The sequence below is a fragment of the Nuphar pumila genome, chromosome 1 (assembly GCF_984573655.1).
Source record: "Nuphar pumila chromosome 1, dmNupPumi1.hap1.1, whole genome shotgun sequence".
Classification (NCBI taxonomy): domain Eukaryota; kingdom Viridiplantae; phylum Streptophyta; class Magnoliopsida; order Nymphaeales; family Nymphaeaceae; genus Nuphar; species Nuphar pumila.
The window spans coordinates 139,875,227-139,899,543 of record NC_143249.1 but is presented as its reverse complement, the minus strand read 5'-3'; positions in this window follow the sequence as shown (position 1 = coordinate 139,899,543).

Below are 24,317 nucleotides of genomic sequence, written 5' to 3'. Positions count from 1 at the left end.
ACGAGAAAACCAATGATTTCATGATGCAAATGATATGAGTTTATGAATGCACTTTGAAAAGATTTTCTGAGAAATTTGTTGGAAAAATGTGTATTAAGTCAAAATAAATCCTTCACATATTCTTACTGTGGCCATGAATATGTTCAGAGTTTAATTGATTTAATGCACAATACTTTGCAAAGTTTGAAATATGATGTGCATTTTAAGATAGCCTAAGAGTGTAGGCTCAATGTGACTGATAGAAAGATGATGGATCTGGGTCTCGTCCATATTCCGACTAGGGCCGTAAATATGGATTCCACCGAGTTCATCAACTCCCTAAGAGTTGGTGCACGTGCCATTCGTGTACATCCACAGTGCTTTTGAAATAAAATGCATGAATCACATAAACAGGATATTGCATAAATTTAAACTATATGATATGCAGCCTAATCTAAGCAGTAAAAGTAAATATTATTCCAAGGTTCACATTTGATTGTTACATTGCTGACATAATGTAAAAAAAAAAATGAAATGGAGCCAAGAAATCAACATCTTCTAGATTTTCCTTTAAAATAAAAATTAGTACAAGGAGACCAAGAAAATGGGTATATATACTATGTACAACGAAGATATACATGTAGATATAGAAATACTTGAATTTATGATAAATGATATATGATAATGAAGATATATTTACAAGAAGTAAAAGAAAAGAAAATATATGTGATAACAAGTGCACATGAAGGGATATATATACATATATATATGTATATATATATAGGTATATATATATACATATATACGTATACATATAGGTAGATATACATAGATATACATATATATATAGATATATATACATATAATGAGAAAATATACATATTAATGGAAATTCCATATAATGGGTAAAATCAGAAAATACAGGTATATACAGTTTCTGTAGGTGATTTCACAAAGCTGTAATTCTCAATATATAATATAATTTTCACTAAAAATGGGTATGGAGCTTCCCTATGTATCCATAACAAAGCATGCAAAAGATGGTCCATAAAGCCTGAATGGATATGGATATATCCGTTCATGAAGATGACTAATTATCAAGACTGGGTACCTGCAGAAAATTGGAAGGGTATGGATACAAAGAGGCTACGGCAAGTGGTAGCTGTGAAGGGCCTAGTGGAAATGTGAAGATGTTGTGGAATGCATGAAGGGCTGGTGAATATGGTTCAAATGACACTGACTATCACTAAAACAGGGCCTAAATGATAATGAATGTTGACTATTATGATGGGATGCTGAATGTAGCTACACGAATTTAGAAGTGTTGAACCTGCCTTCAATGACTAGGTGAGGATTATGTGTGGTGGATAATAATTTCATTAAGCTGAGGTTGAATGACACTATGGTGATGGCTATAAGGTGGTCAAAGGGGTGTTGGGGCATGGTAACATGCTGGGGAATGAGAAGATTCATAGCAGGTATACAAAGAGATGCATCTTGTAGAAGGGATTTAACAAAACACATTGGTAAGGCATTTTCAGCAACTTATTAATGAAGCTTTTGCAAAGAGACCTATAGCAGAAAAGGCATATCAGACTTAGCAAAAAGAGCAGGAATATAAATCAGTAAACACTACAATAAATTGATGCAGAACTTATGCAAAATAATGCAGGAAAAATTCGCAGAGCTTGGATATCACCAGCTAATATATCCTGTAAGATTTCAACTTCTGGGTGAAATGAAGATGGAAGACCATCTTATGAAGGGACGACATTTTACACTTGTGCCTAAATCACGAATTTCAGCCCTCTAGCAACCGGAGATATCAGTTCCAACAAACAGCATAAAGATTATGTATCAGGTGGTAGGGCCAATACAGAGAATGAAGCCCTGACCGGCTTATGCTAAAACACAACATCGCTGTATATAGCATGGTCTACTGATATTTATACTTAGCGGTAAAACTTTGATGAGATGAGCTCCTGAAAACTGAAAATTATGAGGTACCGCAATATACAGACACCACTACTGATTGCTGCAATGTATAATAAGACTCCATAAAGAATAAAGACTCAGATTCATGCCGGTTTTAGATGTTGAGCCCGGGTTACCGGCGCTATTTCTGTACGATGGATCCATAAGGATATCGTTTATGCAGTTTTGCAACAAGTTGATTGAACCACTACATTTGAGAATTCAGTGAATGCAAAAAAAAAAAAAATTAGAAGATATCCTTGTTAATGGTAAACCCCAAAGAATAAAACGAAGAAAATGTCGACAGATGCTATGACCAGAGGGTAACATCACTTAGAATCTCATTCCCTACACATACAGGGACTGACTTAAAATGCTATTTCTAAAAAAAAAAAAATTTGTAACCTTCTTGAAATGCAACGTGAGCTGACCCATAGGGGAACGAGAGAAGCCTTTAATAATAAAAAAAAAAATGACATCTGAAAGGGGGTCTTTGACACTGAAATAATTCAAAAAAAAAATTGATATATAAAAAAAATCTGTTCTTCAGAGAGATCGGTGATGCTATGGTGGGAGCATCATCGATCTTTGATATATGCAGCAACCCAGAAAGTAAATGTCATCTTCTGAGACGATGGATTTACAATACGCCTGAAATAAATATGATGACTAAGTAGCAGAAACGCACATATGGAAGAGGTTTCTCACCTATTCACCCAGACCGAACACTCTCCAACCGCGGGTCCCTGTGATGTCTTGCTTGATGATGAGCAGGCTCGATAGATTGCAGGAAATCCAGCAACCTCCAGCGAGGGTTTCTAATTCGTTAGACCCTCCTAGGTCATTCAGTTGAAAGGGGCAGCAACTGGTAGGGGGAAAGAAGCCGTCGGGTTTGGCCTCAGGTTCTGATAGCCGAGAGGGGAAGCCGTGAAGAAAGAGGCGCTGAAGAGTTAGGGGAAAAATTAAAAGGTCTCCTGTTGGTGGATTGAAAGAGATGAAAGCAGGAGCTCGTGAACAGGGGAGAGCTGGAATCGCCCTTGGGGTCAGCCTCCTGCCGATCGAGAGGGAAAGAGATGAAGAAGGGGAGTGAAGAGATAGCTTTTAAAAAAAATGAAGACCCCCTTTTCGTTGGCCCTCTTCCCTTCTTAATAGCCAACCCTCTGGTTTTTTTTTTTTTTCAAATCCGCCCCTTTTGCTAATCCTTGAAAACCAATTTTTGAAAATTTTTCAAAATTTTTGAAAATGTCGCCACTTGGGACGGGGCGGCTCCTTTTCTTTAGAAGAAATTTAAAAAACTTAGGTAAAATGAAAATTTTGGTTGGGTTTTATGGTGGCTCCATTTTGGGGCTGAAAAGTAATAACTAAAAAGAAAATAAAAAAAATGATTTTTTTTTTTAAGGTGATGCCACCTCAGCTAGATTTGAAAACCCTTTTGGGATAAAAAAAAGGAAATTTTGCTTTTCTTGTCAAGGAGCCTTAGTGGGGCGCCACCTATGTGGGCCCACTAAATATTGAGTTAAAACCAAGGTTTTGTAAATCGGTGCCACTTTCGAGTGGGCACTATCTTGAAAATAAGGGAAAATTTTGAGAATTTGAGTGTGACACCACCCCGAGGCGGGTCCCACGTCACTTATTTGAAATAAAAGCCAAATGAGATATTTTTGGAATTTTCATAATAGTAGGCTAGTTTTGGAAAACACGAAGCAAAATTTGGCTTGATTTCAAAACTTGGAAAAATTGGTTTTTCAGGGCAAAATTTTGAAAGAAGTAGGGCAATTTGGAGCCTTTTTGTAAAAGTTTGAAATAAGATCTTATGAATTTTGAAATCGTGTCCCCCTCTTTTCAACTGGCAAAATTTTGAAATGTCAAAACCATCCAGATTGTTTTCTTGAGAAAACTTTTCGTAATTCGGGGTCCTGGGGGTAAAATGGGAAGAATTGATAATTTTGAAAACCCAGGGTTTTAAAATCAATTTTGAAAAGTTTAGAAATCAAATCTGGATTGATATTTTCGAAAATCAGGAGTTCTGGATCTCAAAATGACATGCTGTGCAGTGAAATGATATGAAATATTCATGCAATGCTATGCAAAGACATGTTCTACAAAATTGCCATTCTGAATTTAAATTTGAAAATTCCGACTTCTGGTTAAGCATGAGATTTTGAAGATTTGCAGTTTGAGGATGTCTCTGAGTCTAAATAGAGAAGTTTTGAGACTCAAGAATGAAATTTTAGACTTTTTGCAAGGTTCTATTTCAGAAAATGACCATTTTGCCCTTTATTGCTTTCGGAGAACTGAAATGTGTCGATTGAGGGCGATGTCAAGAAGGTGAGTGAAAATTTGGGGTGTTTACAGATGCCCCTCTTTGCTACTAAGCCGACTTATGGCCGAGCTCAGTGGCAAAGAAAACACTCCAAATTTGGGCTATATAAAAATGCCTCAATTAGAAGGATCTGACTGGGTGTGAGGAAATTAGCCTGAGAAAGATGGTAGATATGAAGTGGAGAATGAAGTGGAAAGATTCATTCTTTGATGGAGAAGTTCAGGTTTTTGCTCTTAACCTGGATGGGACATAAATATCTCGCGTGGAACGAAGCTCAGGTTTTAACCCTTGACCTGATTGGGGAATGAGACTCAGGTTTGTACCCTTATCCTGATTGGGCGGAAGATTAAATACCTCATCGAAGGAGGCTCAGGTTTGTACCCTTATCCTGATCGGGGGGAAGATGAAATACCTCATCGAAGGAGGCTCAGGTTTGTACCCTTATCCTGATCGGGCGGAAAATGAAATACCTCATCAAAGGAGGCTCAGGTTTGTACCCTTATCCTGATCGGGTGGAAGATGAAATACCTCATCGAAGGAGGCTCAGGTTTGTACCCTTATCCTGATCGGGAGGAAAATGAAATATTTGGAAGGTGAATACGATAACTTTTCTTGAAGAGGAACGAGGCGACAGAAATGGAATTGTAAGAGGCAATTTTGGAAGATGATCAAAACGATTCAGTGAATTTTTCATCACTGTGAAATATGAATAAGGTAAGGAGTAAGACGACTTTTTCGACAATGCGAAAGATGGATATGGCAATCTTTTGATAAGGTAACTCTTTCGATAACGCGAAAGATAGACAAGGCAAACTCTTTCATTGTAAGGCGACTCTTTTGACAACGCAAAAGATGAATAAGGCAATTTTTCTAACGAAGAATAAGGCAACTCTTTCGGCAACGCGAAAGACAAACAAGGCAAACTCTTTCAAAGAAGAGTAAGGCAACTCTTTTGACAACGCAAAAGATGAATAAGGCAATTTTTCCAATGAAGAATAAGGCAACTCTTTCGGCAACGCGAAAGACAAACAAGGCAAACTCTTTCAAAGAAGAGTAAGGTAACTCTTTTGACAACGCAAAAGGTGAATAAGGCAATTTTTCCAACAAAGAATAAGGCAACTCTTTCGGCAATGCGAAAGATGAACGCATGCGATCTAAAGGAACAAGGCGATTCTTTTGACAACACGAAAGATGACAAAGGCAATCCAAAGGAATAAGGCGATTCTTTCGACAACGCGAAAGATGATAAAGGCAATCCAAAGGAGCAAGGTGATTCTTTCGACAACACGAAAGATGATAAGGCGATCCAAAGGAGCAAGGCGATTCTTTCGACAACGCGAAAGATGACAAAGGTAATCCAAAGGAACAAGGCGATTCTTTCGAAAACGCGAAAGATGACAAAGGCAATCCATTCGGAGAGAAGGCTAATCTTTCAACAACGTGAAAGATGATAAAGGCTATCCTTTCGGAGATAAGGCTAATCTTTCAACAACGTGAAAGATGATAAAGGCTATCCTTTCGGAGATAAGGCTAATCTTTCAACAATGTGAAAGATGACAAAGGAAAATCTCTCGAAGGGGTCAAGATGCATCAATATGGACCTCAAGCTCTCATTTAACGTCAGGATAGCTAGAAAATATTGTCAAAAGGATAAAAATTTTGTTGATTCAAAGTAATTGAAAATGATGCTCATTGTTGTGAAAATATTCCTTCTTTTCTACCTGAAGTATTACCTCCAAACAGGATTGACTTCATAGAATCAAGATTTGGAATCCAAATTGCTTGCGATTGACCTTCTTCAAAGAAGTTATCAATTTCCTTGATATGAACAAGAAAGTGAGAATTTAATATTATAAAAGCAATTGATGAAAGAATACTGATAATAGAATTTCACAAATTTAAAGAGGATTCTTGATAAATTTGGCAGTTTGATATCCTGAAGCTTCTCTCATGATAATCTTTTTGCGCTCTTTTGGCTCTCTGGTGTTTTGGCTACAAGCTCCTTCATCTTGGAGATGTTTCGATCCTTCTTGGACAATGGGTTTGGAGATCTTTGGATGATAGCTGAAATTAAATATCTTTTAGGGATTGTCGAGAGGTTCATCGCATCTGCCTTCATCTCGACAGTGCTTTGGACTTTCCCTGGAAGGATCCGTCACAAACTTTGTCATCTTGGAGATGTTTCAAATCTTCTTTGGCCCCGAGGTCTATTCGCTTAATTCGCCTTCATCTTGACGACAAGTGAGAGATCCCTTTTGCAGATATTTAATTGCAGCTTAGGTGATTTTGAGGAAACAGGGCTTGGATGAATTCTCTCTTTTCTAGCGCTCAGGATATTTCCACTGCCTCATCTTTACAAGAATAATCTTTTAAAAATATGCCATTAACTGCGATCAATATCAATCATCTATGGCTTTGCAAAACATTGAATCTTCTTTTCTGGACATATTGAGGATTTATCCTTCATCCTTTTGGTTGGCCAATAGAAAGAATTTGAAGTTTGAATCTCTTTCTTCATAAAAGCTTTGCCTTTTTGGAAGTGATACTGAAGGTAAACTGAGGTAAAACTTTGTGCAATAAAATTTTGAAATCAACAGGTAATTGATTGACAAATTGACAAAGTGTTCTTGAAATCCTTAGTAAAAGAGATCGCTTGACATCCGAGTTGACACATCCATGACGATGGTACTCAATTTCGAAGGTAAATCCAATACGAAGTTGGAATTTTGAAGGTAAGCCTAACTCAAAAGCTGGTTTTGAAATACCATCCGAATCAGGACTCAGTTTTTACAAGGAAAGTTGGAAGATTCGAGTCAAAACTTAAGCCTTTGAAGGAAAGCTAGGAAGTTTGGTTTCTAAGGAGATAAAGTTCGGGTCGAAACCCAAATCTTAAAAGGAAAAACTAGGCCAATTCAGATTTTTGAGTCGAAACTCAAATATTCAGAGGAAAGTTGGAAAGTTCGATTCAGGCTCGAATCTCAAAGGAAAACTAGAAAGTTCAGATTTTGAAGGAAAGAAAACTTGAGTTAAAACTCAAATCTTCGAAGGAAAGCAGGAAAGTTCGAGTCAGGGCTCGAATCTCAAAAGGAAACTGGAAAGTTTAGATTTTGAAGGAAAGAATACTTGAGTTAAAAACTCAAATTTTCAAAGGAAAGCTGGAAAGTTCGAGTCAGGGCTCGAATCTCAAAAGAAAAATCTTTAATCAAAAGATTGAATTTTGAAAATCGACAGTGCGAGGATTGGGATTGAAAGTTTTGAGAATGGCCAGTTCGAGGACTGGATTACTTGATTTAAAATGAAAAAGACCATCATATTCAGATGTATGTGGTCTGATTTTCAGGATTAACCCCTTATCCTAAACGGGGATATGAATAGAAATTAGAAAATCATGGATAATGATTCAGGTTTATCCCTTAACCTGAAGGGGAAGAAAATGGATGCAGAATTGATGCAAAATGAAATGCAAATGCACATGAAATGTAAATGAATGCAAAATTAATGCAAGTGGTGCATATACATGCAAAATGAGAGATTGGTTTATCTTGCCTGCATACAGGATGTTTTGAGGTAAAAATAGATTTTTCAAAAAAATGCCCCAGTGTAACTAGGGAGGAAAATTTTGAATACAGAGAAGGATAATCGAGGAATAAGATGACATGCTTCTTGATTGAGAGACGTCCTCAAAATCGTTCCTTACAAGCGACATATTTGTGAAAAGGAAAGAGACGCAAATAAAATGGTGCCAAACTATCGACAAATTTTATTGATGCTTAAAAATCAAGGAAAGGAAATAGAATTATATTATCCCTTTGAAATGATAAAAGTAAAATGAGAAGTGAGAAAGTGTTTGCACATGGGATCTTTAAAGTAAAAGGAGAATGTTATTTTGAAAGTGAGAAATCATTTTGGGAAGAAATCAACTGCAAGGTTGATTTTGAAGAATGATTAGCGTGAGAGCTGATCTTTGAAAGGGGAATCAACACGAGGGTTGATTTTAAAGAGAGATCATCATGAGGGTTGATTTTGAAAATGAATTGGTTTAACAATAATTTTGGAAAAGAAAATCAACACAAGGGTTGATTTTAAAGATAATGGTTCGAAACCAATTTAAGAAAAGAAGATCACTGCGATGGTTGATTTTTTGAAAAAGATTGAACCGAAATATTAAACTTTTGGGTGATCATAACGAAGATGTTTGTAGAAAATTTTCAAAAAAAAAAAATTCATGATTTTTGAAAAACCCTCATAGGTAATTTCATTTCTCTCATGAATGATGTTGGGGATTGCCCCTCATCTTGAAAAGAATGGGCAAAGGAGATTCTTCAAAACAAAAACAGGTGCCCTAATGGGGCAAAAGAAAGAAGTATTAGATGAAGAAAATTGACATTTTATTGATAAGAAGAACTGATAACAAAAAGACTGCATATTTATAAGCACTCGACCAAAAGGTTGCAAAAACTGGGCAGACTTGCCCCTATGAGGTGACTGGCAAAATGAAAGGAAGAAAACAAGAAACTTTAGCATCGTCAATTTTTTGAATGATCTGGGAAAGGCTTGGTCAGGATGGCCAGTTCGTCTTCTTCTTCAGCTTCAGCGAGGAGGCTCTTGTCAATGCAATCCTGAACAATATTTTTGAAGACAAAACAATGATCAATGTCATGCCCCACTGCCCGATGAAATTTGCAAAACTGATTCTTGAACCTTCCCATGATGGTGGGAGGAGTTGTGGCCTTTGGGAGCTTCACGAATCCCTTAGTCAGCATGAATTCAAGGGCTTCTTCGAGTGTTTGTTTGAGAGGAGTGAACACGCGATCATTACTCCAACCTTCACTCTTTATCTTTTCCTTTTGTGGAAAGTTGGGCTGAGATAGCTTGTTGTTCTGTCTTTCCTCTCGATCCGCATGGTTGCCCTTACTACCTTTGTTATCATTGCGGCTGATGTTGGCAGAGGAGGTGAAATTTGTCTTTTTCTTTGAATCGAGATTGTTCTTGCCGAGGGTGATACCATCGTAGACACCGTTCTCCAACCCCATCTCGAGCCACTCGGCTCGTTCAGTAAGCTCTATGAAAGACTTGGAAGGCGAGGTGGAGATAAGACTTCTCAAAAGTTGTGAGAAGTTGTTCAGGATCAGTGATAAAGCATGCCTCTCTGATATATGATCCCTCATTTTGTTGCAGGTCTCTCTCCATCTGCGAATGAAGTCCCTTGCCTTTTTATTTTCATTATGCCTTATATTGCAGAGATGGCTCAATGTTGGGAGCGCTTCAGTATTGAACAGAAATCGCTCAATGAATAGGTTGACCACCTTATCGAATTCTCGTAGCTCGATTGGATTGATATGCTCAGAGTACCACTTGGCGGCAATGCCTTCTAGGCTACGAGGAAAACAGAGAAATAGGGCCCTATTGTCTCTCTTGAATTTGGAGCATTCGGCGAAGAACATGGCGAGGTGGGCTTTAGGATCACCAAAACCATCGAATTTGATGAACTTGCGAGGAAGGTTCTCCAGATCTTCATCCCCTTTGAGGCCATCATAGAAGTCCTCGCTAGTGAAGACTTTCTTGCCTTTATCCCGAACCTGTAGATCTTTGACTATCTTGGCCATTTCTTTTAATTGTGCTTGAAGCGGTTTTTCTATTGCTTGGCCCTTTGGTTTGTGAGTTGCTCCATGAATGATCTCGCATTCTTCCTCGGTATCATCTGCTGATTCTTTTTCATCCGAAGTATCTTGAGCATGCTCCTTGGTTGATTTATTGGCCACACAATCTCTAATTTTCTGACTGAATTGATTTTTGTCTGAGCTGGTGCCAGTCTGCTCACTCATCATCCTCTTCATCATTTTCTGAAACATCGCGTACATCTGAGGATCTATGCCATCATCCTCTTGCTGCTGTTCTTGACTTCTGACGGGTCGCAGGGAGCCCATCTCTTCTTCTGAGGCTGAGGAGTACTGTGGTGATGTGGTTCTTCTTACTGACCTTGTTCGAACCATCAAATGTTGTGGATGCTCTCTGCAGGATAAAGTCTTGATTAGACTCTAAGAGAATTTTGGATTGGGAGGAAAATGATTATTGACGATATGGTAAACAATTGGAAGAATATCCCATTACTAGGGATGGAGTCGTCGCTGAAATCACGACAATTGTGTTGTCATTTTTTGTAAGAGAAATAACAACAAAAAATGTGCCTTGTTACCTAGGCGAGGTCGTCAACCATGAGGGAAAACACAATTTTGAAGAAAAGAGATATCTCTTGGAAAACAATTCACAAACGGATTTAGAATAAGGAGAAGGCAAGTGGGTATACAATTTCCACCGCAATAATCAAGGTATGCACGAGGACAATAAGGTGAAGAATTTTTGCAAATAGACAAAAGAATTGAAAATCCAATGAGAGAAAACATATGATTTTGAAAAATTGCAGGCATGATGAAAATGCAGTTGGAAATTCGAGATCCAGTAGAACGGGAGAATGGAAAAATCACCTGGAGTTTTGAAAGAAATTGGATATTTGGGAAAATCATTCAGGGTTTGAGAAAATAAAGGAAAAGGTGAGAAATATGGAAATTTGAAAAATATTTTTGGGAAAATGTAAGAAAATAGAGGTAACATACGAACAATCACATTCTGCACAAACATTTATGCACATACAACACTCCCTAAAAGGCTGACTCTAGATGCATTATTTTGAAAACAGCTGTAGGATCCTAATCCTAACTCTAGGTTCAGATCATCTTTATCCAATCCAGTTATGCCGATATACCCGAATCGAAATCCGAGGTACGTGGCATATAATTTCAACTCCAGTTCTAAGGTAAGGTTTTCCAACATCCTTGAGCACCTACCGATATACTTCGGACTGTGGCCCGCGGTACGTGGTAGGGGGCGTTAACCCAAATAATTGGCCCAGTTGTGAGGCTCTGTCCCGAACTAGGGTTCTGGAAGAGAGCCCAGCAACGTGAAGACCGGGTAATGATAAGTAAGGGAGGTTTGAAAAAAATGATCACATGCAAGAAATAGAGAGCTCTAAGTCCTAGAGAGATAGACTTTTGAAAATCTTTGAAGAAGCATACGTTGTTTGCATTCAGATCCTAAATTGAGGAGAGTTATATTTAGACCTATGTCTAGGTGAACATGAAAATATCTCCTCAATCTAGTCCTACCAAACCATGCCTAGTCTATATGCCATCAATGTCAGCTAGGTCAAAATCTAGGCTCATAGGTTCACATGATAGCAAAAATAAAGAGCTGACATTTTGTGAACATAATTTCTATAATTGAACTAAGTCAAGCACAATTTTGCTCAGACAAGGACAGGTCCCATCACGGTCGCCAAACCTGTCATCGTCGCAAAAATTTTCTCGTCTTCCCTTCCTTGCGGTAGAGAGAGGGAAGTGCTTTCGCGATTCAAACTTGACCGGATTTTGGAAATTGTTTTGAAATACTCGCCTCTGTTTTAAAAATTGCAGAAAAATCCATGGGATGGGGCTCAATCTGTCGATACGAGGTTCGACCGTTCCTGTCACCTTTAACAGGGGTAATCGAACCAAGGACCAAAATTGTGCTTGACTTAACGAAATTATCGAAGTTATGTTCTATCCTAAATGCACAGAGAATTTAGGCATGTGCTATGAAATTTTGTAAAATGCCAGTTGAAAAATATGATGTATGCTTAGAAAACATTTGGAGTTGAAAAACATTTCTCAGGAAAAAGGTGAAAGTCAATTTCTCAGGAAACTCAGATGAAAAGGGTTTTGAAATCACGAGAAAACTTATGAAGTTTTGGGAAAATCATAGATTGTTGAAAATCCTGGGAAAATGGAAAGAATTCTTGAGAAAAGGGTAAACATTTGAAGGGAAAATGCTTGTCAGGAAAAGCTTCAAGTTCTGAAAACTTTCTTTGGAAAATGATTGAAATTCATTGGAAAATTCTTTGGAGAAGGAGAATTGAAACTCGGGAAACTGAAATCCTGAGAATCTTAGCCTCGAAACACTTGGAAATCGATTTTGATCTCTGAGAAAGATTGGGGAAGGTGAGAGACTTCTTTTAGAAATCTTGAGAAAATAACCTTTTTCCATGAAAAACTGTGGAAAAACTTGACTTGGGAAAACCGATTTTGAAAAATTCTCAGAGTTTCTTGAGAAATCAATTTTCTTGAGAATGAAGTTTTCTTGAGAAAATCACGAGAAAACCAATGATTTCATGATGCAAATGATATGAGTGAATGAATGCACTTTGAAAAGATTTTCTGAGAAATTTGTTGGAAAAATGTGTATTAAGTCAAAATAAATCCTTCACATATTCTGACTATGGCCATGAATATGTTCAGAGTTTAATTGATTTAATGCACAATACTTTGCAAAGTTTGAAATATGATGTGCATTTTAAGATAGCCTAAGAGTGTAGGCTCAATGTGACTTGTAGAAAGATGATGGATCTGGGTCTCGTCCATATTCCGACTAGGGCCGTAAATATGGATTCCACCGAGTTCATCAACTCCCTAAGAGTTGGTGCACGTGCCATTCGTGTACATCCACAGTGCTTTTGAAATAAAATGCATGAATCACATAAACAGGATATTGCATAAATTTAAACTATATGATATGCAGCCTAATCTAAGCAGTAAAAGTAAATATTATTCCAAGGTTCACATTTGATTGTTACATTGCTGACATAATGTAAAAAAAAATGAAATGGAGCCAAGAAATCAACATCTTCTAGATTTTCCTGCAAAATGAGAATTAGTACAAGGAGACCAAGAAAATGGGTATATATACTATGTACAACGAAGATATACATGTAGATATAGAAATACTTGAATTTATGATAAATGATATATGATAATGAAGATATATTTACAAGAAGTAAAAGAAAAGAAAATATATGTGATAACAAGTGCACATGAAGGGATATATATACATATATATAAGTATATATATATAGGTATATATATATATATACATATATACGTATACATATAGGTAGATATACATAGATATACATATATATATATATATATAGATATATATATACATATAATGAGAAAATATACATATTAATGAAAATTCCATATAATGGGTAAAATCAGAAAATACAGGTATATACAGTTTCTGTAGGTGATTTCACAAAGCTGCAATTCTCAAATTATAATATAATTTTCACTAAAAATGGGTATGGAGCTTCCCTATGTATCCATAACAAAGCATGCAAAAGATGGTCCATAAAGCCTGAATGGATATGGATATATCCGTTCATGAAGATGACTAATTATCAAGACTGGGTACCTGCAGAAAATTGGAAGGGTATGGATACAAGAAGGCTACGGCAAGTGGTAGCTGTGAAGGGCCTAGTGGAAATGTAAAGATGCTGTGGAATGCATGAAGGGATGGTGAATATGGTTCAAATGACACTGACTATCACTAAAACAGGGCCTGAATGATAATGAATGTTGACTATTATGATGGGATGCTGAATGTAGCTACACGAATTTAGAAGTGTTGAACCTGCCTTCAATGACTAGGTGAGGATTATGTGTGGTGGATAATAATTTCATTAAACTGAGGTTGAATGACACTATGGTGATGGCTATAAGGTGGTCAAAGGGGTGTTGGGGCATGGTAACATGCTGGGGAATGAGAAGATTCATAGCAGGTATACAAAGAGATGCATCTTGTAGAAGGGATTTAACAAGGATTTAACAAAACACATTGGTAAGGCATTTTCAGCAACTTATTAATGAAGCTTTTGCAAAGAGACCTACAGCAGAAAAGGCATATCAGACTTAGCAAAAAGAGCAGGAATATAAATCAGTAAACACTGCCATAAATTGATGCAGAACTTATGCAAAATAATGCAGGAAAAATTCACAGAGCTTGGATATCACAAGCTAATATATCCTGTAAGATTTCAACTTCTGGGTGAAATGAAGATGGAAGACCATCTTATGAAGGGACGGCATTTTACACTTGTGCCTAAATCACGAATTTCAGCCCTCCAGCAACCGGAGATATCGGTTCCAACAAACAGCATAAAGATTATGTATCAGGTGGTAGGGCCAATACAGAGAATGAAGCCCTAACCGGCTTGTGATAAAACACAACATTGCTGTATATAGCATGGTCTACTGATATTTATACTTAGCGGTAAAACTTTGATGAGATGAGCTCCTGAAAACTGAAAATTATGAGTTACCGCAATATACAGACACCACTACTGATTGCAACAATGTATAATAAGACTCCATAAAGAATAAAGACTCAGATTCATGCCGGTTTTAGATGTTGAGACCGGGTTGCCGGCGCTATTTCTGTACGATGGATCCATAAGGATATCGTTTATGCAGTTTTGCAACAAGTTGATTGAACCACTACATTTGAGAATTTAGTGAATGCAAAAAAAAAAAAATTAGAAGATATCCTTGTTAATGGTAAACCCCAAAGAATAAAACGAAGAAAATGTCGGCAGATGCTATGACCAGAGGGTAACATCACTTAGAATCTCATTCCCTGCACATACAGGGACTGACTTAAAATGCTATTTCTAAAAAACAAAAATTTGTAACCTTCTTGAAATGCAACTTGAGCTGACCCATAGGGGTACGAGAGAAGCCTTGAATAATAAAAAAAAATGACATCTGAAAGGGGGTCTTTGACACTGAAATAATTCAAAAAAAAAATTGATATATAAAAAAAATCTGTTCTCCAGAGAGATCGGTGATGCTATGGTGGGAGCATCATCGATCTTTGATATATGCAGCAACCCAGAAAGTAAATGTCATCTTCTGAGACGATGGATTTACAATACGCCTGAAATAAATATGATGACTAAGTAGCAGAAACACACATATGGCAGAGGTTTCTCACCTATTCACCCAGACCGAACACTCTCCAACCGCGGGTCCCTGATGATGTCTTGCTTGATGATGAGCAGGCTCGATAGATTGCAGGAAAGCCAGCAACCTCCAGCGAGGGTTTCTAATTCGTTAGACCCTCCTGGGTCATTCAGTTGAAAGGGGCGGCAACTGGTAGGGGGAAAGAAGCCGTCGGGTTTGGCCTCAGGTTCTGATAGCCGAGAGGGGAAGCCGTGAAGAAAGAGGCGCTGAAGAGTTAGGGGAAAAATCAAAAGGTCTCCTGTTGGTGGATTGAAAGAGATGAAAGTAGGAGCTCGTGAACAGGGGAGAGCTGGAATCGCCCTTGGGGTCAGCCTCCTGCCGATCGAGAGGGAAAGAGATGAAGAAGGGGAGTGAAGAGATAGCTTTTAAAAAAAACGAAGACCCCCTTTTCGTTGGCCCTCTTCCCTTCTTAATAGCCAACCCTCTGGTTTTTTTTTTTTTTCAAATCCGCCCTTAATCCGCCCCTTTTGCTAATCCTTGAAAACCGATTTTTGAAAATTTTGAAAATGTCGCCACTTGGGAGGGGGCGGCTCCTTTTCGTTAGAAGAAATTTAAAAAACTTAGGTAAAATGAAAATTTTGGTAGGGTTTTACGGTGGCTCCATTTTGGGGCTGAAAAGTAATAACTAAAAAGAAAAAAAAATGAATTTTAGTTTTTTTTTCTTCTTTTTCTTTTTTTAAGGTGATGCCACCTCAGCTAGATTTGAAAACCCTTTTGGGATAAAAAAAAACAGGAAATTTTGCTTTTCTTGTCAAGGAGCCTTAGTGGGGCGCCACCTACGTGGGCCCACTAAATATTGAGTTAAAACTAAGGTTTTGTAAATCGGTGCCACTTTCGAGTGGGCACTATCTTGGAAATACGGGAAAATTTTGAGAATTTGAGTGTGACACCACCCCGAGGCGGGTCCCATGTCACTTATTTGAAATAAAAGCCAAATGAGATATTTTTGGAATTTTCATAATAGTAGGCTAGTTTTGGAAAACAGGAAGCAAAATTTGGCTTGATTTCAAAACTTGGAAAAATTGGTTTTTCAGGGCAAAATTTTGAAAGAAGTAGGGAAATTCAGAGCCTTTTTGTAAAAGTTTGAAATAAGATATTATGAATTTTGAAATCGTGTCCCCCTCTTTTCAATTGGCGAAATTTTGAAATGTCAAAACCATCCAAATTGTTTTCTTGAGAAAACTTTTCGTAATTCGGGGTTCTGGGGGTAAAATGGGAAGAATTGATAATTTTGAAAACCCAGCGTTTTAAAATCAATTTTGAAAAGTTTAGAAATCAAATCTGGATTGATATTTTTGAAAATCAGGAGTTCTGGATCTCAAAATGACATGATGTGCAGTGAAATGATATGAAATGTTCATGCAATGCTATGCAAAGACATGTTCTACAAAATTGCCATTCTGAATTTAAATTTGAAAATTCTGACTTCTGGTTAAGCATGAGATTTTGAAGATTTGCAGTTTGAGGATGTCTCTGAGTCTAAATAGAGAAGTTTTGAGACTCAAGAATGAAATTTTAGACTTTCTGCAAGGTTCTATTTCAGAAAATGACCATTTTGCCCTTTATTGCTTCCGGAGAACTGAAATGTGTCGATTGAGGGCGATGTCAAGAAGGTGAGTGAAAAATTGAGGTGTTTACAGATATGTCTTCATGAAAATGTTATATTATGACTGGATATGATTTGTCATGCATTTAACGAGTATTTGATGCAAGGTTATTTCCCCTAAGAAGAATGGAGACAACCTGATCAAGTATAACTAGTTGATGAAATCATACTCTCTGAAGAAAAAGCTTGATAAGCCATACATTCATAAAGTCTATCCTAGAAGATCGGTGACTTCAAGATGAAGATTTTCTTTCTTCTTTAGAGTCATATGTCACAGAACCTTCAGAAGCATGCATATTGCATATTTCATATTACATGCTTTAAATATCATACAAGTCATCTATTTACAAAAAGCAAAGTTTTCATAAAAAGAATACGATATTTCAAAAACATCTTTTTAAAACAAATCATTGTACTTTCTTACAAGCATTTATGAAAAAGACAAACTTGAAAAGATATAAAAGCTAATGGTTTCAAGTATGAAAGAAAAAGACAAAATGAATTAACTCATAATATACAATCGTCTATCTTGACTTGACAAATTGAGAAAACAAATATTATTTTATATACAAAATTACTTATTATTTAAACAAGACAATTAATTTTTGAAAAGACCTTTTATTTATTTAATATACACTCAAGAATGTTGACTTACTTAAAGCCATCATTCTTTATGTAAACATTAAATGCCATCTCAAAAAGCATTTGAGAAATGACCATTTATGTAATAATAAAATTCACACTCAAGAATGTAGACTTACTTAAAGCCATCATTCTTTCTGTAAACATTAAATGTCATCTCAAAAAGCATTTGAGAAATGACCATTTATGTAATAATAAAATTCACATTCAAGAATGTCGACTTACTTAAAGCCATCATTCTTTCTATAAACATTAAATGCCATCTCAAAAGGCATTTGAGAAATGACCACTTATAAATAAAATACTTAACAAAGCATTTATTGTACTTACATGTATTTAACTAAAGAAGTGACGATTTGTAAGAAAAATATTAATATACTACAAATCATTCAATTGAGTAAAGACAAAATTACATGATAGATTACCCTCCAACGTTCAATATACTATAAATCATTTATTATGAGAATAGACCCATTACAAATTATATCTTATTTAAAAAGCAACAACGAATAGTGTACCCTAAATGCTACACTTGTGGAAAGAAGACTTTTTGAAAAAACAATATAGTACACTTATCATTTCACACAAAGTTGTTTTTTAAATGACCTGACACCTCATATCCCAAAAGGACAATCATTTCAAAAAGGCAATGACTATTTTCTCAAGACTATATATATACAAACAGAATAGTCTTTCAAAAGACAGATACAGACGTGAGCTTACAAAGAGAAAAACTCCTATTCAATATTCAAAAAAAAAGAGAGCTTAAAAAAAGAAAGAGAAAAAGTCAAGAAAAGCTCTTTGACAAAAGAATCTAGTGTGTGAAAAAAGAAAAGAACATTCTAAGAATCTTCATTCGTGCATTCATATCATTCTGAAGGTTCTATAGGAAAGTATTGTAACTTTTTGTTTTCTGTTGTATCCCTTCTCTGTTGAGAGAAGTAGACCTCTGTGAAAGAGGGTGTGTTCCCTTCTCTGTTGAGAGAAGTAGACCTCTGTGAAATAGGGTGTTTTTCTTCTCTGTTGAGAGAAGTAGACCTTTGGGAAAGCGGGTGTTTCCCTTCTCTGTTGAGAGAAGTAGACCTCTGAGGAAGAGGGTGTTGTACTATTTATCCCGTAACACGGATGTTATAGTGAAAAGCTCAAGTGTTTTACTTGGGGACTGGATGTAGGTCAGTAACTCGACTGAACTAGTATAAATCATGTGTTTTATGTGTTGTGCCTTATTGTCTTTAATTTTTATTTTATCGATCTTTATCATATTTCACTATTTACCCGCCCCCCCCCCCTCCTCTAGTGGAATTTCAGTACTGTCATCCCTCTTACTCGAACGACAATGTACAAGGCATTATTATGAAAGGAGTGAGGCTTTGGAAGGTCCTCATCCGAGAAGGTGATTGGTGCATTTGTCATTGCTGAATTCACAATTTGATCCATGTCTTTAGGTGTGGTACTGGGTTTGACTTTAATTTTTCTAAGCAAATCGTCCAGTACTTGTTGATGCTTGCAAGAGCTCTTGGCTAAGTGCAAAATTGAAACATTGGACAAAGCAATCAGAGGCTTTTGAATTTCCTTTTCCGGCATGGGCTTGATGAACTGATTAAGGAATTCCGGAATTCCTTTTAATTTCTTGGGGGATGATTTTGTGGATTCTTCATATACTTTCAGCTTGCCGAATGCTGGAATTATGTCCATTTTCTTAGTGGCTGGTGTTGCTTGTCGTAACACCAAAACCTGATGCTGAACTTGGAGATCTTGATAAAAACACGGCTTGATGTGTTCTTGAGGTAGAAAGGGATGTTCAGATATCACTGTTGTGATGTACGACGGAAATGGCTGATTGAGAATGTCCATTTTTTCTTCTTTATCTCCTTCCACCAAAAGATTCTTGTCAATGTAATCTTGCACAATGTTCTTGAGAATGAAGCAGTTCTCGGTGTTGTGTCCCACTGTCCTGTGGAACTTGCAAAACTGGTCTTTCCATTTCCCCATGAGCACAGGAGGATCGGCCAGTCTTGGCAACTTGATCATTTCCTTCGACAACATGTAGTCGAGCACATCTTCAAGTGATTGGTCGAGAAGAGTGAATTTTCTGTCGTAGCCCCATCCTTCATGCTTAGTCTTTTCACGCAGTTTTGGCCCTTGATCTTGCTGAAGGGGCTTGTTATATTGAGGAGCAGGCTTTCCTTTCTAATCACTTTTGTTGTTTGTATTGCATGTGTCGTAGCAGTAATCTTTCTTCTTCCCTTTATAACAATTGTTGTTGCTGTTGTTGTTGGCAGAATAGGTGAAGTGAGTTTTCTTCTTCTGTTCACCTTGATGGTTATACTTGGGAAATGTGAAGCCTTCATAGACTCCATTCTCCATGCTTAGCTCGAGCCATTCGGCTCGTTCAGTCAGCTCAACGAAAGTCCGGGATGGTGCGGTGGAGATTAATCCTCTCAGAGGTTGCAAAAAATTGTTGAGGATCAGCGATAAAGCATGTCGTTCTGATATAGGATCCCTCGTTTTGTCGCAGGTTGATCTCCATCTATGAATAAAATCTCGTGCTTTTTCGTTTTCATTCTGCCTTAGATTGCAGAGATGGCTTAATGTCGGGAGTGCCTCCGTGTTGAACAGGAAGCGTTCAATAAACAAATTTACAACTTTATTGAACTCCTTAAGCTCGATAGGATTGATATGCTCAGCATACCATTTGGCTGCAACTCCTTCCAACCTGCGGGGAAAAAATAGAAATAGTGCTCTGTTGTCTCTCTTGAATCTCAAGTGATGATGCATAAATATCACATTTTATTAATACAATTTCACTGCATAAATGCATCATCTATAGGTTTAAAGCATACACTTAGGTGCATAATGATGTTAGGGAGCTCTGGTTCAAATTTCATCAAAATCGGAGTTAATTTGAAGGAATTATGGCATTTACAGTGTAACGGGTCAAATATCGAATCCGATTTGAGAGATTTGGATCCAGACGCCCATTTGGACTTTGGATTTGGACCAAATTACATGGATTTAACCTAAATCCAGCCCACTTAAGTTTTGTAAAAACATTTTCTAAAAACCCCTGCAGAAAGAGGCGCCCAGCAAATATTTTTATTTTAAACCTGTTTTTGAAAATAAACCCAAAGTAGCCAAAACGTCAAAAGGGAGAGGGGGCGCCCATTCCAGTTTGTCTTTGTCTTGATTTTCGTGCCATAGGGGCACGATTCTAACTCATCCACCTTCTCCCTAGCCGCCCCTCTCATCCACCTTCTTCCTCATCCATGGAGGCCATCTTCAATGGAGACGCCACCCTCTTCTTCCATTCTTTTCTTTTCACATCTTGTCTTTCTTCTCCCCCTGCTGAAACTAATCATTGAGGTTGTCTTTTGCAGGTATTTGCAGCATTGAAGTGTTCTAGCCGTGGTAGGGGTGCAGTCTACTTCTCCATGGCCGGTCGTCTCTACCCCCGTACGGCCCTCTACGCATCTTCACCACTTCTTCTTCTTCTTCCTCTTCCCGGAACACCACCACCTGTGGATCCCTGCAAAAGTACAGCAAAGAGATGTTAGACAGCATCAACGAGGTTCCTCGTGGCATGGAGTCAAGCAAAGTCTGCTCTTCTCTTCATCCCCCCATTCTTCAGATCGGCCCAAGAGGTAGGTCTTCTTCTATCTTCTCTTCTAGCTAAAACCTATAATGTGTGTGAGTTAGGTGTGCTGTGTTTTCTGTATTTTCGTCAGCCTTAGTGTAGCTTTTGTTCGTGCAAAAACCAGCACGTAGTGTGTTTAGGTTTTGTGTTAGTGAAAATAATGTTTTTAACCCAACGATTGGGAGTTTTTATGTCTTTTTGGGTGTGTGTGTGCTTAGAAATGGATTTTCTTTAGTGTTTGCGTTCTTTCAGTAGTTCCTATCCTCATGTACTTCGTTTTAGTTGAACCTAATATATTAGAAACCGTGTATAGGTTAGTTCTTGTTTTTGACGTTTTTAGATTTTGATAAAAGTAAGTACCGATTTTTGTTTTTCTGTTTTTTAGGTAGAACGTCCAGCAGTTTGTAGCGTTTTCTGTAGTTCTTTTCTTTGTTATGTTCATGTCAATTTGTTCATTATTGTTTAGGTTTTTCATAGATTTTAAATCGTGTATGGTGTTTAGTATGAATTTCTGTTTTGTGTTTTTGGTGCTAGTCGAGTTGTAGGGTTGTGTAGAGTTCGTTTTTCAGTTTTTATTTTCATGTCCAGCATAGTATTTTGTTCATTTCTTCATGTTTTTAGTTTTAATAGTTTAGTTGTATCATATGTAAGATAGTATAATTCGGTTTTGCTTAGAATCCTTAGTTTGTAGTTTCTATGTTGCTAGCTTAATGTAGATTGCATATTAGGTTTGTTCAATTCGTGTGTTGCTTAAAATTTCTGTAGATAGTAGCTTATAGATGATTGTTATTGTGTTAGATAAGTAGTTTAGGTATGTGTTCTTTAGAATAATTATAATCTTTAATTTTCGTTTTAGCTAAATTAACATTAGTGTAGAATTTCGTTTTTCTTAGTGTAGTGTTAATTCAATAGAGACTTTCCAAATTTGTGATTTCTTATGCATACCCTTAGAATAATTTATATAGATAGTGAGTTAGTAGATTAATTTTATTTTAGCCTAGGTATGTAAATAATGTATATTTTCGTTAAGGGCAATGTGGTCTTTCAATGGAAATCCGTTTTTGGTAGAAGACCAATCCCTCTAAAATCGTGAATTGCAATTAAGAGGAAAGCCCTAATTCCCAACAAAGTCATAAATGACTTCTCATTTTCAAAGAGGAAACCTTTGGAATTCCAAGGACTCTTTAAAAAGCATGTACACATTTTTTTGGAAAACCTTGGGAATTCAAAAGGATCTTCTAAAAGTGTCTACACGACTTTTGGAGCATGATTTGAAATTCCAGATTTTATTTAAAGCAACCCCCAAATTTGTGGAGAGCACTTAATGAGGTTATCTTTTCCAACCCAACCATTAATGCCTTCTCATTTTCCAAGTTGGAAACTCTTTGGAATTCCAAAGGGTCTTTTAATAAGGGTTACACGACTTTTGGAAATCCTTTGGAATTCCAAAGGTCCTTCCAAAAGCATTTACACGATTTTTGGGAAGTTTTGAAACTCCAAATACTCATTTAAAGCCAACCCCAAAAATCGTGTGGGATGCTTTGGGAAAGAATTTCAAAAAGAGGATTTAATGCTTAATTCTCAAAAGAGTTCCAAAATAGTTTACTCGATTTTGGCAAGAAGTTAAATGCCATCTCTTCTTTCAAGAGTTAGCCAAAATCGTGTGGTGTAAGTTGGGAAGGTTTTCAAAAAGGGGTTCAATAGCTTTTAATGCAAATATGGAAAAACGTGTGGATTTAAATAGCTGGACGGTTTTTGAAGATGAGTCTTTCCCTAAGAGCAATTAAGGCAATAATGAGAGAAGTTGGCCCCTACCAAAATCGTGTGTCTCAAATTCATTAGCCCTCTTTACCATTTTCGTTATTTGAATTAGCATTAATTAGGTGTTAATTAAATTAGTAATGTAGCATTAAAGTAGATTTTCTAAATTCGTGTATACTTATTTAGGTAGTTTCTAGTCTTAGGTTACATTTAAGTTAGGATTTAAATTAGATTTACATTAGTGTTTTAGGAAATAACATTTAGTTATTAGGGTAATTAATGATTTTAGGGTGGCGTGTAATGTAAAGCCCCATCTCTTAAAACCGCCCCCTACTAACCCTAGTTAGTGTATAACCTATGTAGTTAATTTAATTTATTAATTATTAATTGTAGGTAATTAGTTACCCTAACTAACCATAGTTAATTACTAACCCTACCCTTAGTTAGAACCCAAATGCCTTAGTCGACCAATCCTAGTTTAACCAATGTAACTAACCTAGTTAGTTAGTTGAACTGAGTCCTAGTTACACCCTTCTAACCCTAAACCGACCCCCTATTCTAAACCTTAACCGACCTTAGTTATCATAACCGACCCTAACTAACCATAGTTAATACTTAACCCTAGGTAGTCAAACCCTAGTTCAGCCTACTAACCACAACCGTACCCCTTACTAAATCCTAGCCGACCCTACCTTAGTTAGATGAGTTAGTGACCCTAAGGTGGCGTGTAATCAAAGTCCTATCCTAAACTGCCCCTAACCTTAAGTAGCCGACTGTAGTTAGTTAAACCCTAGTTACTAGTTAGAATCTAACCCTAGTTAGTGTAACCGTAGATTAGTAGTTGTGTCATTAGGTTAGAATTAACATTAGATTAATTAGTTCATTAGGTAATCATGTTAGTTAGATTATGTTAGATTTAGTTAGATTTGTCATTTAGGTTAGATAGTTAGTGTTTAATTTAGTTAGTAAGTAATTTTAGCTAGTTAGACTAACCGTAAGTTAGAATTAATAATAGAATAGATAGTTAATTTAGTTAGTGATATTAGATGTTATAAATTAGGTTCAATTAGAGTGTAGATTAATTTAGATATCTTATTTAGAGTATTAGTGAGTTTAGGTTATGGTATTGCTCAGAATTTATAACTTAGTTTAATTGTTATTGTTTGCTGTAGTTTAACAGTAGGATAGGTTCAGTTAGGACTGTTTTTATACGTAATTCAATGTCCAAATGTCAAATGTGGATTAAAAGGGATGAATAGTGCATTGAACCAAAACCCTAATTTTTACCCGATCGTGCACTAGCTAGTTCATGTGGATTTTTCGTGAGTTTTCTGAATATTATTTTTGTATTCTCTACATTGGTGTGTTAACTGTCTGCAGACCAAATTTCAGCTCGATCCGAGTTGATTTGGTCTGGTTTTTAAGCGTATTATGAAAACAACTTTTTCTGATTTTGAAATTTCGGGTCCAGCGATTTCCCAAATTATCCTAATTTTGAAACGCTTC